At 42.6% G+C, this 12645-nt stretch overlaps 1 protein-coding gene across 1 annotated transcript in view; it reads right to left on the bottom strand.

The window, feature by feature from the left end:
* The window catches only part of LOC148039753 (ABC transporter A family member 11-like), a 104980-nt gene that overhangs the window by 17729 nt on the left and 74606 nt on the right, over window positions 1-12645 (bottom strand). The gene's annotated exons all lie outside the window — the stretch shown is intronic.

The following is a 12645-nucleotide window of genomic DNA, read 5'->3' as shown; positions in this document are numbered from 1 at the left end:
TAAAAACAATAGTCCCTGTCTGCAACAAAGGACGCGGACTCACTAGCAGTGGAAGGAGCTGCAGAAACAGACATCCCTGACTCCTTCTTCTTCTCTTTGGCGATGCGCTTCCTGCACTCAGTGATGTAGTGGCCAGGCTTCTTGCAGTAATGGCATTTTCCTTTCTTGGCTTGCGTGCCCCCCTGTTTCTGACTTGTCTGTGAAGTGTTACTACTACCAGAACTCTGCGAAGCATTTTTCCCTTGGCTGTTTTTACCCTTCTGCCTTGACATAAAAGCCTGCTCAGAGGCTATACCATCCACACCACTGTTCCGTCTAGTTTGTTCCTCCTCTAGAAGCAAACTGACAAGCTGAATGAAAGTGATGGGCTCTTTCGAAATCCTCATAGTGAGGTTCAAGGCAGTATGAAAAGCCAAGTAAGAGGGAGGCAGTGAATTCAATGTCGTAGAAATCAGCTGCGCATCTGAGTAGTATTCATCCACATTCATGAGTTGCTCCCGCAAGTCCTGAATTTTGTTGAGATGATCCTGCATAGAATCACCCTCATTCATCTTTAGAGTCTCTAGCTCTTTCTTCAAGAAAGAGATGCGAGTCTCATTCTTTCCTGCAAACATCTGCTCCAATATCAACCAAGCTTCTTGTGAAGAAGCTGCTGAACGAATATGAGGAATGATAGAACGCTGAACTGCCAATGCAATCAGCGACATAGCCTGTGCATCCCGTGTATCCCAAGTTTTCTGAGCTGCAGTTCTTGGGGGAAGTGGCTGAGCGGGCTGAGGTGGAGGGGGCTGAGGTTGCCCTCTTGCACGTCCTCCTGGAGGAGGAGTAGCGGGAGCCACAACTCCCGGTCGTGCTTCCTCTCCACTGACATAATCCCACAAATTTTTTGCCACTAATACATTCTTCATCATGAAAGACCAAAGGGAATAATTGTTCCCATCCAATCGGTCTTCCTTGGACACATAGGTGAATACATCTCCTCCCTGATTTGCCATTATTTCCCAAAAGGCAATTGAGCAATGTCAATGCAGTACGGGCTGGAAATCTGCAAATTTCCAGAAATTGCAGCAAACACAAGTCTGCAATTAATGTGCAAAGGGTACTCTGTCACAAAAACTGTCACTGATGCACGCTTTCCAAGGTGCAATTAGTGCTCAGCAGCACTAAAACATCAAAAGCCCCAAAATTTTCTGCCCAAAATTTCTGTCACAAATGTCTGTTACAAAAGCCCCAAAATGTGCATTCAATGTGTCACAGACAGACACAACACGTTTCCCAATGTGCAAACAGTGCAGTGCAACACTGTTATGAATAAATCCCCAAAATTTTGACAAAATCTCTGTCAAAAACAGTCGGTCTGTGACTGTATCAGCAGTTTAAATGCATCTATCCTCCAAATACACAAAAGCCCCAAAATTTTCTGACCATTCAGTCAGAAATTTGCATGAAATTTACTTTTCCAGTAAATCTGTGCCAACTGCGTGTGAACCGCCGCTTCCAGAATTTTATTCTGGGCTGAAATAATAAAATTTTTGAAAATTTTACCTGGTCGTGTAGCACGTCGCGAGCTGCTGACGTGACAAAGGCAGGCGGGCAGGCGGGAGCAGGTCGTCAGACTGGCTGACCAGTCGCGATGGGCAGGCGGGCTGCACGTGGTCAAAAACGGCGGGCAGACGGGAGCAGCTCGTCTGGCGGGACAGGGCGTCAGATGGCGGGCAGACGGGAGCAGCTCGTCTGGCGGGACAGGGCGTCAGACTTGCGGGCTGACGATTTGCGTCAGGACACAGGCGGCACGTCAGGGCACCAGTGGCGGGACAGGGCAGACGGGAGCAGCTCGTCTGGCGGGACAGGGCGTCAGACTTGCGGGCTGACGAGGACTGCACTGTTGGACAGCGCGCTGGCATACGTCAGCGCCTGCAGCTGAATGTCAGACGTGGACCTGGTGCTGCTCGCGAGCTGCTGACGGACGACTACGACTGTTGACGGGCAGGACTGAGCTGCAAGTGACGTGGCTGCTGACGAAGGTACAGGCTGAACGTGCTGTACCAGACAGGTACTGACGAGCTGTCAGTGCTGACGCAAGTCCTCGGGAACCGAACAGAGCTGCTGACCAGCTCTGATACCAAATGTCAGATGGGAGAGGATCGAGGTGCAGCTGAAGTGCAGTAGACAGTGTGAGAGTGAGAGACAGAGTTGAGCACGACACCCAATGCAATAGTACTGAATAGAGTGTAAACAGAAAGTACAAATGATAACCCTTATACCTTAGGGTTATAAGGGGCTGTTCACACCCGAACACAGTAAGTGCCCGTAAGTGTGCACCACAAGCACATACAAAATAGTACACATAATCTGGGGGAAAAAACCTCTCCTACCGAGAGTAAAAAGTGCCCCAGTGTCCTAGTGATCACCCGCACACTCCCATATGAGCGTAGGCGTAAGTAAGGCGTGTGAGATACCCAACAGATAGATCCATATCCAAGTAAGGGATAAAGAGTGCTAGACTTGGCACCCCACGCCAGAACAAGATTTCCACGGGTAAGCTTCCATAAGGAATCACCAAAAGATACAACATAATCTACATAATCCAATTGTCTAGCAGAAAGTAAGCTTTTATCCAATGCCATGTTATTACCCAATTTGACAAATCTTGCCATATTGTGGTAGGAGTGGAACCACTCTCGATGAAATGTGACATGAAATGAAGCCCCTGAATTAATCAACCAACACTGAGTATAGGTGGATGAGGCATCAATCAATTGCAAAACATCAAGAGAAGAAGCTATAAGTATGTAATCATCATTAGAATCAATTTGTATGACATTAATCTCTTCAATCTTGACACTGGACTTGCTAGGGACAATGCTACGATCATCATTTTTTTCCTGAATTTACTCTTTTTTCCTTTTCCTTGTATTTGTCATCACACATTTTATGGCACTGTGGCTAAATATCACTCTATTTCCCAAAATAATGACAAGTCAATATGGATTTATGGCCATAGGACTTATTGCAAGATTGTCCATGTGACTAAGAACGAGACTTCTAAGAGTCTCTCCCATGACGGTCATTATTGCTTCTACTATTATTATCTCTGACTATGAAAGTATGAGAGGTGCGAAAAGCATCTACATTCTTTCTATTAACCTCTTCATTCAAGAGCGTACCCTCTACATCTTGCAATTTCAGCCCCATCAACTAGCATATTTGTAGACATAGTTATACAAAATGCGTCCCATGACTTGAGCAATGTAACAAGCAAGAATAAGGAAGAAAGATTGTTCTTAAATTCAATCCCCTACGAAGTTAAGTCACTGAAACTAGAATGAAACTCATTTAAGTAGACAGATATGGAAGTTCTCTCCTTCATACAAAGATTCATGAGTTGCTTTAGCCAATACATTAGAGAGGTAGAGCCCTGCTTATCGTAGACATTACGAATCTTATCCCATAAGTGCTAGGTGGTTTGTCCATGAGAGACAACATTATAGTAGACCTACTTAGAGAGTGAAAAAATGATTGTAGATTTGCATAACTCATCCAATTTAGCCCAACCCTCTGCATCAATGCATTTACGCTTGACAACCTCATGTCTCAATGGCTTAATTTGTAAATTTTGCACTAGAAGCTACCAAATTTGTGCCTTCCAATAGCTGTAGTTGGTGCCATCCAACTTATCAATGTTGAAGATAGCAATGTCATTTGACCCACCAGCAGTAAATGAAAGCACAGTCCAAGACAAACAGGCTACTGTAAATGACAGCAAAACAGTCCAAAAGCATAGCCAAGACAGTGTCTAACAGAGGAAAAACTACAAAGAGTAGAGTTGTCCACTAACTGCCAAAGAATGACAGTCAAGTCAAGGCATCTGCTCTCATAAATGATACATAAACCTGCAATTACGGCAAGCTGAAAATAATTACACCAGTAAATCCAAAACCAAGTGTGAGCAATCAACTGATAGAATCCAATCTGTAACTGCCAAGTATATCTTGCAAGAAGTAGGGTATAAATAAACCACTAGTAGTCATTGAGCATGCAACCGGTACCAAGAACTATCAAACTCAATGTGTCAGAGCGGGATATTTCCAATGTCAGAGTGGGATATTTCCAATAGGCATAACTATCATGCATATAGTAGGTCTCAAGATAACGGAAGAGAACTGGTATATACATAGCTAACTAAGCAAGTGTAAAGAAGCTCATTACATAGCCAAGCAGGATAAATACATCACTGACAACAACCTGACAAAGATAGGTACTGGCTCAAAGCATAAATCAAATCAGCCCACTAGGCAACAACTGCATCCAAATAACATCTCGAGAGCATAGACATAATTCAACTGAGTCCCACGGTCTCACTGAAGTAAGCTAAATTGCATAAACCCAAAACTTTGCTTAATGCAAAATAGCTAAGTAGTTCAAGTGACTTCCACTAGAACAAAACCGAATGTCAAATGAGCAATACAAGCTCAATAAATCATATACAAGACATTCAAGCATCCAAGATACATCAAGTGTAGAAATGCAATGCATAGGAGAAATGTTGGACTTTGTGTGATGCAAGAACCGTAAGGATATGCCCGTACTCGATCTCAGGAGTTGGCTCCATGCTGACCAAGGGACGAAGAAGATCCACCCTCTAATCTGAAAATACCACCTGAAAGGAGACCTTTGAAGATAGTCAGGAGACTGGATGAGCTGTAGAACCCAAAACTTAACCTCGGGAGAGAAGCCACTAGCTCCGTGATTCCATGCTCGAAGGAATACGAAGGCCTAGCCACTAAATTGCTGCTGAAGAATTGGGTATGAGTAGAGGAAATGACTACTCAAAGGAGAGCCACTCCTCGAAAGTGAAAAGTGGTGGTATGTGAAAAACTTCATGGCACATAGGGTCCCTCTCTGAATCGGAAGGAGTAGAAGTAGGAGCCCCCTGTGAAGCCGAAGAAGATCTAGAAGCCCCCTTTGAGGGAGAAGTAAGAAAATCCCCCTCTGAATCCCAATTTGAGAGAGAAAGGGAATCCAACCACTCGTGGCTTACGGACTACGAAGCATCTGATGATGAAGGAAGTGCCACTGGTTGTGCCGAAGAAGGTATCTAGGGCTCAAAAGAAAAAGTTGAAAAACACCTAGAAGGGGCCTCTCGAACCCGAGTGGAAGAGGGTGGGGAAGAAGGAGGCTCAGGATGAGCCAAGGGTGGGGAATAGTCACGAGTTCTCAAGAGAGTGGATTGTGGAGATGTGGGCCGTGGAAGCCACTCTACCCGAAAGTGGGTGGGGGAAACCTTCGGGCAGTGGGGTGGTCTCCAGGAGGGCTTATCGCCTCGTAAGGTCTTAGAGCCTCCGTGTGCTTGAAAGGACTTAGTGCGCGTCGGGTGCGGCTTATTGCCTTGATGATAATACTTCGATAGCTGATGTAGAAGATCTTTGTGGCATAGAAAGAAGAGGTGGCACAAGGAATGCTTGGTGGAAGATGCATATACTTTGGGGGGCTGGGGAGCAAAGATCGATGTTGACAATCATCGGTGGAATGACCGTTCTTGCCGCAGTAGGAACACCTAGTAGACTGGCAATCTGTCGGTGGAGACGCCATGGTACCGGTGTGGCAAACTGGAGAAGGGAGGATGGGGGGGAGAAAAAGGATATCTCCCAATGTAGAGTAGTAAAATGCGGCAGTAAAACGCAGCAGTAGAATGCCGCGGTAGAATGCAACAATAAAACATGGCAGTAAAATGCCACAGTAGAACGCTACAGTAAAACACAACAATAGAATGCCGCAGTAAAACACAGCAAAGGAGAGGTGGAGGCGGCAGCAACAACCCTGAACGCAGGTTGGAAAACAACAAACACAGGAGGGAGCAGCCGCTAGTCAGAGTGTTGATGCAGTAGAAGAAGAAGAGAAGTGGATGCCGAACCCGCCACCGGTCTTTGCCTTCACTGGAGTGGAGGATCTTTGTTGGTTTTTGAGTAGATCTAGCTCTGATACCATGTCAAAAGATGACGTATCAGCGAGATAGTAGGGTTTGCGAGGAGGAACACGGAGTGAACTCAACAAACATGGAGAAGAGAAGAGAAGAGAGAAGAAACTTTGATGAATGGAATGATGAAGATCTAAATCATGGAGTGAATGTGATACATGGGAATAAGGATGCCGTAGCATAAGGAAGATGATGAAGACACCCACCAACCACGAACCCCAATGTCGTCCTGAAGGGGTGTGAGGGTAGTGGAGAGGTTGGAGAGGAAAGGTGACGGATTGAATGAATCAACCGTCAAGAATGAATGAGAGAGTGGCCTATAAATAGGCATAGTTAGCAGTCTAGGATGGCACCCCTTTTTGGGGCTACAAACCCTAAACGCAAAACGCAGAAACACAAAAATGCAAACTGTGGGTGAAGGGTTTCTCAACAAGATAGAGCACCGTCAACGTGGGTACAATTCAAGCAAATGTTTGCATCGAATTGGTTGAAAAGTACCTTTGAGGTGGATATTATGACAGATTTGGAATAAGCTGGATGCTAAGGAATGTAAGATTTTAGAGCAATATAACAAGAAGTGTTGAGATGCATTGCTGTCTATTACTTCTTATCGCCCTGTACCCCTTCATGAGTATGTGGAAAATTATGTTTGTGGGCTGCCCAAAGGAATCAAAGATCTTTGCATTAAATCCACCATGTCTAGCATGTCTCAACTCATAGAGACTCTTGCTATAGCCGATGCTTTGCTATATAGGAAGAATTCGGGCTTTCTAGAGAGCGGGGAGAAGCCAAATAAAAAGTTGTTTAAGGCTGAGAAAAGGACAGATCTGAAAAAGAGGCCAAAACAATAAAGAAAGGGCTCGAAAACATTGGCACAATGTAGGGAATTGATGGCAGCAAATAAATGTTTTATTTGTGAATAGGAGGGTCACATTACAAGGGAGTGTCCCAATAGGCAGCAAGTTGGAAAATCAAAAAATCAAGGAGATTCTAAAGAAAAGAACCCTAAAACATCAGTGGGATTAGTATCCAATGTTGTTGGTGATCAGCCCAATGATGATGCTACTAAGTAGTGTAGAGCATGGTGCAAAATTAGGGATCAACATACATCGATTTTCTTAAATAATGGTGCATAAGCCAACTTCATCTCTATTGACATGGCAATCTTGTCTAGGCATCAGAGAGGATTAGATGGGACCTATGGGAAAAGTTGGAATGGTATGTAAAGGCCATGCAGAGCCCGTTACACCACTCATTGAAAAGCTTTGATTGTATATGTAAGGGTACGTGGACAATGAAGAGTTCTTTGTTGCTCCACTTGAGGGTTGTGATGTATTGCTTGGTATGCCATGGTGTCACCGTATGCATGCAGTGATTGATTCTTATGCAAAAAAGATCACTATTCAGTATAAGGGAAAGATACTCATACTTGATGTAAAGTTGAAAGGTGAATTTGTCCCTGTTATATCTGCATCTACCATTTCTAAAGTAATGAAAAATCATCTTTCACCGTACTTGGTTTTTACTAAGGATAAAAATGATAGTGAGAATGTTGGGAACATGTCTAAGTTAGAGAAGGATCACATGTCATTTCTGAAAATGTATACTGATAACTTCTCTCAGTCACTTCCAAGGCAGCGATCACTTGAAAGGCCAAAAGATCATGGCATAGATTTTATCCTTGGAAGTAGGCCACCTAATAAGCCACCCTATAGAGTCAGTGCAGCCCAAAAGGAGGAGATTATGAGTCACGTAAATGGGTTGTTAGAAAAAGGGTTGATTCAGCCCAACTCATCTCCTTTTTGAGCTCCAGTGCTTTTGGTGTAGAAAAAGGATTGTTCATGGCATATGTGCATTGATTATCATGCTTTAAATAAGATCACGATAAAGAATAGCTTTCTAATTCCTTGGACTGGTGATATTATGGATAGATTGCAAGGGGTAGCCATATTCAGCCCTATAGATTTGAAAAGTAGATATCATTAGATACGCATTAGACTGGAAGATATGTCTAAGACAGCTTTTAGGACATCTTTTGGATTGTATGAGTTTTGAACTTACGAATACTCCTCCCACTTTTAATCGGATGATGGATTGTATCTTTAAGCCACATAGAGGATTTGTAGACACTTTCTTTGATAAAATGATTGTCTATTTAAAGAACAAGGCAGAGCATAGAAGAAACTTGGACATTATATTCAATGAATTGCACGAGCATAGATTGGTTATAAATGATAAAAATGTGATTTCTTTTTGTTTGAAATCCACTTTTTGGGGAATGTTGTATTGGCTAATAGTATTCACATGGACCCTGCAAAGATTGAGGCAATACGATTATGGCCATCTTTGAGGAATGTGTATGAGATCCGCACTTTCTTGGGTTTATATTCTTACTACAAGAAGTATGCACACGGGTTTGTTGAAATTGCATCTCCATTGCATGCTTTGCAAAAGAAGAATGTGCTATTTAGATGGACAGTAGTGAAAATTTCAACATTTGAAAAGTTGAAAGAAAAGATAACTTCCGATTCTCTACTTGTGCTGCCCGATCTAAGGAAGTCATTCTTAGTTCAATGCGATGCATGTGGTAATAGCATTGGGGTTGTTCTTATGTGCAAGACGGCCGAGTTGTGGCTTATGAGAGCCGAATTCTCCACAGTGCAGAAAAGAATTTGTAGGTCTCTAAGAAAGAGCTCTTGGCTGTAATTCATGCATTGTCTACGTGGAAACATTATTCGTTGGAGGTTGATTTTACAATGCAAACAGACAATCAAACTTTGAGGTACTTTCTAACGCAAACAAAGTTGTCAGAGAAGCATATAAGACGGACAAATTTTCTCTCTACATGTCACTTTCAAATTGCATATATTGATGGTAAAAAGAATGTTGTGGCTGATGCACTGTTACGTAAGCCACAAATTTCAAACGTTAGCATGGTTTATCACATTGAGTTGGATGCCATGAAAGAGCAATATGTTGCTGATTCAGACTTTGCTAATGTTTATGATCAACTTTGCAATGGCCAAAAGCATGAACACTTTGTGCTCAGAGATGGATGGAAGAGGATGACTTGGTAGATTATTCTCAGTTGTTGCAACTTTGCCTAGAAGGCTTTATTAGAGTTGAGTTTTGTTCAGGCTCAATCACGTTCAGCAAAGTAGGGATCCGAAGCATTGCTTGATGTTCAAGGGGGAGGTAGCACTTCCACTCCACCACTTTTGGACAGCTCTCGTATATAGTGGATCTTGGATGTATTCAGCATACATCCAAGGTATTGTGCGAAGCATTGCTTGATGTTCAAGGGGGAGGTAGCACTTCCACTCCACCACTTTTGGACAGCTCTCGTATATAGTGGATCTTGGATGTATTCAGCATACATCCAAGGTATTGTGCTGATAGTATGTCTACCATAAGGTCACTATTTTGGTGTACTAGCCACTATGAGATGTATGTAGATGAGTATAGTTGTTACTGCAGCTTTGAAACTATACTTTTGCATCACTTTGAAATCAGTTCATGATCAATAAGGCAAGAGATTTTGCCTCAATTTTGAGATCAAAATCTGATTAGTTTCAGCTCACTTTTTGATCAGTTTGAGAACCATTTATGATAACTTTTGGGATCAGTTTTATATGAGTTTTTGCAATCAATTTATGATCACATTTGCAACAGTTTGAGATCAATTCTTCGATAAGAAAGTGATCATTTTATGATCACATTATGCTCAGTTTTCAATGGTTTACTCCTGGTTCCATGGACAGCAGCATGTTAGTCAATGCCGCTGACAATTTCAGCCATGGTTTATGCTGAGTTTATGCTTTACTATGGTTGTGAAGTCAGAATAGTTGAGAAACATGAGTTATGGATGCATCCAATGGGTTTCTAGTAACAATTCTAGATTGTTTCTCAATATTATCTCATGTTTATGCTAGCTAGAAATTTTCAGCAAGCTTTGGGACATATGGCATGGCTAGATAATAGTGGCCAATGTTGTGACTATGATACCTTATGAAAATTCCAGTGCCATATGCTTTTCCTTTGGCTACAAGCACAATACACTACAATTGAGGACAATGACAATAATTTCAAGGGGGAGATTTGTCACGGGAACGTGAAATCTTGAGATGCTTTAAGCTTGCTAATAACATTTGATTAAGTTATTAATCAAATGTGCAAGGCTATTTAGCATATATTGCACGTGGAAGTTATTTCATGGTAATAGGCCAAGGATCGTGAGGATGCAGTAGGTGTCAAAGAAAACAATTGTGATAAGTTATGCCAACTGGGTTTTAGTGGTTAGTTGATGTCAGTTTTAACCTTGGGATAATTGTTTACCCAATAAGTGTCAATGATGACACCAGGGACTAGCATTGATTAATTAATTAATGCCAGTCTAAGGGTCAATAGAGGTGATGACTACTCCAAGTTGCAAATGGCCTAGCCAATTTTATTATGGATGGGCACATTTAATTTTGGGCTAGGTTAGAAGGGCTGAAATTAAAATTTCAATTTCTTTAAGTCTGAAAATTAATTTTATAGTTGGATAATGTTGAAAAATGTGCTTAGAAGATTGCCACGGCAAAAATGCTCATGCTAATTGAGAAAACGTTTTTGAAGGCTAGATCTCAACCATTTAGTTAATTTGGAGCCACATAGAGAGAGAGAGAGAGAGAGAGAGAGAGAGAGAGAGAGAGTTTACGAAAAAAAAAAGAGAGAGAGAGAGGGGGGACTATTGGTTCGATTTTTAGCAGAGAACACAACCATTGGGGGACTAGGACAGCAGACATGAGTCATTTTGGAGCTAGGGACAGCACGACGACCTTCAATAGCAATAGGCGATGCAACAGTAAGGTGACAACATAGCACCTGAGAGCATTAAATACTGATTTGTACAAGCTGTGGGTAGATTTAGGGGTTTCTTGTGTGGAAACTCTAAAGTTTCTATCTCTGTGGCAACCTCTCACCAATTCCAGCCCATCGTCAAGAGATCTATGCATTTCTTAGCCAATTGGAGCATATCTCAACCATATTTGGTGGATAGCAAAGGGATTTCTGTTGTAAACCCTAAATTTCTGCAAAAATTAGGGTTAAATAGCCACCAGCTTAGGACCTGTGCCAATAGGAGAAGGCATTATACACTGAAATCAATACATGCAAATTTTTGTATTGTTAAGGATTTCAAATGCCCAGCCATCCATTGTAAATTTGAGGCGGCATTTTGCAAGTTGGGGTCCAGTTAGAGCAAGTCCTAGGGGAAAATCAAGGGGCAAATAGCCCAATTTGTTTATTGGTTGTTGGAACAACAAAGGGCTTTTGGATTATCCAAGGAAATTGTGGAATCTTGACTTGTAATCAATCCATTGGCAATTGAAGTTAAAGAAATACTGAAAGGGGTGCCAATTTTGGGGCCAACAAGGTGTCCAATGTCCAAGATTATTAAGGTAAATTGTTCTTTTCAATTTATATTTATTTGCTGATTGCTGTAATTAAGTGTTTGATCAGGGAGATCACCACCCTTTCCAAGAAGGAAGGTTGGTTTCATGAAATGCAACCAAGCTAGGTGCAACTTGATGGAGTAGTTAGTAGACTTCTCTCCACACCAGCCGTGCTGCCTTGCATGACCAAAGGCAATGCTTCAGAGTCTCCAAGCACTATGGGCAATGCTTACAAACTCTGTCATGCTACATTTGGGACAATCAACTCCTAATTGCAAGACCCCATGTGTGATAAGCCCAATGCCCAATGTTGACTATGAGAGGGGGCCGGCCCAGTCCATGTCAGCCTACATCAAGTGTCTGCCAATTTGGGCCGTGTAAGCAAAAGAAACCCAATGGCTTTTGGGTGACTGCAGAGACTGACCAGAGCCGCTCTTCTGGATCCTAATCTGATTCATCCAAAGGCCGACTCTCCCTAATCCAGCGGCACCATGCTATGAGTGGGACCACCATGTCCATTCTCTTCCCTTGGAGGCCTATAACTCGGATCCTCCTTGAAGGGATGTCAGGGAAGTCTAGGCCATGTTATCCTCTGTCTAGAGCTAGCCAGTTGGCAGTCACCCTCCAATACAGAGAATAAAGTGCTAGAAGGGGCATCATTGACCCCTGCCTGCCACTTGTAACAGGATGCCCATTGGTGAAAACTGTGCAGCAAACCTCTCCTGGCTGGACCGGCTCTCTATCTCAGTCAACTCCAGATTCAATATATGCTATGATTTCTCCATTCCCTGACAGAATGAGTGAGGCCAGCCTCCCAACCAGCCCATTAGATGTGAGTGCGCTCCCTGAGCTGCTGGATCTCACTTCCGATGCATTTGTTGATGAATTCCATGCTTCGGACAATTAGGCTATCTGAAGTTGATGGGACTATTTCTAGGCATATGTTTTCCGGCTCAAATCTTTACTATGCTTCCAGAAATCTATCATGAGAAAATTCGTGGACCAACCAAAGTAAAGATGATTGTAAAAGCATATCAATGAACTGCAAATTCAACATATGCTATGTTTTTTTCAACAGATCCTAAGTTCTGCTTACAGACATCATTCTGACAAGAATTTCTTTGTTTTGCATGCTGGAATCTTTATCCACACACATCACTTGTGTGCCAATGACGATGATGAGCTGAGAACTGTTAAGCCATTTCCAAGGACCTCACTCCAGTTCCTACCATT

Source organism: Lygodium microphyllum, chromosome 2 (assembly GCF_053477565.2).
Source record: "Lygodium microphyllum isolate KBCC chromosome 2, Lygodium_microphyllum_v1.1.10, whole genome shotgun sequence".
NCBI classification, from domain to species: Eukaryota; Viridiplantae; Streptophyta; class Polypodiopsida; order Schizaeales; family Lygodiaceae; genus Lygodium; species Lygodium microphyllum.
This window is presented reverse-complemented; position numbering and strand designations above follow the sequence as displayed.